This window comes from Vicugna pacos, chromosome 9 (genome assembly GCF_048564905.1).
Source record: "Vicugna pacos chromosome 9, VicPac4, whole genome shotgun sequence".
In the NCBI taxonomy this organism is placed as follows: Eukaryota; Metazoa; Chordata; class Mammalia; order Artiodactyla; family Camelidae; genus Vicugna; species Vicugna pacos.
In genome coordinates this window covers 7,119,614-7,120,498 of record NC_132995.1, presented here as the reverse complement: position 1 = coordinate 7,120,498, position 885 = coordinate 7,119,614, and positions in this window count along the sequence as shown.

Genomic DNA, 885 nt, shown 5'->3' with positions numbered 1-885 from the left:
GTTCTGCCTTTGCCTCCTTCCTTCCTCCTGCCGGGACCCAGGCGGTTCACGCCTGATGCCCCCATCACCAGCAGCTCTGCCCTCAGAATATCCAGCTCCAGGCCCCCTCCCGTCCCTTCTAACTCGGGACGCAGGAGCTCAGCGTCCCGGCTGCCTTTCCCTTTCCACAGATTAAGGCCCCAGGTCCTCCTATCTCAAGACTCAAGATTCTTTCCAAGTCTAAACCATTAGGAACCTCTGGGTAAGAGCCAGGAGTCCGAGTCTCCATGTCATCTCTCCTTGGTCCCCGGCCTCTCTCGCTCAACCAAGCAGGTTCTAGATCCTTAAGCCTCTTTTTGCTCCCCCTGACCCCTCCTCTGGGAAGAAACTCCCATTTCCCTCTTGGAACCAAACCCCTCTTCTCCCCCACCAAATTCCCCGCACAAATACTGCCTCTAGTGCATATGACATCTTAGTAAAACTTAGATGACATCCCCTTTCTCCTGGCTTACTCAACCCCATATCAAGATACACGGGTAGGGGAGGGTATAGCCCAACTGGTAGACCGCATGCTAAGCATGCATGAGGTTCTGGGTTCAATCCCCAGCACCTCCCCGCAAAAATAACTAAATAAACCTAAACCTCCCCACCAAAAACCAAAATACATGTGTGAAGGGGAGAGGCCAGATTTCACACCAATCCATCCCCTGTCTGTGTGCCTTAGTGCCCTGAACAATTTGCCTTATCTCCTGTCTTCAGAAGACCAGTCTTGTGGGGAATGAGGGCCTCTAAGATCCTTCTCTGTGATCCACAGACAATTTCACCAACTACAAACCCAGTCTCTCTAGGACTACAGCTTTCTCTGCCCAAGACCCACCCAAACGCACTTCCCCAACACCCAGAATC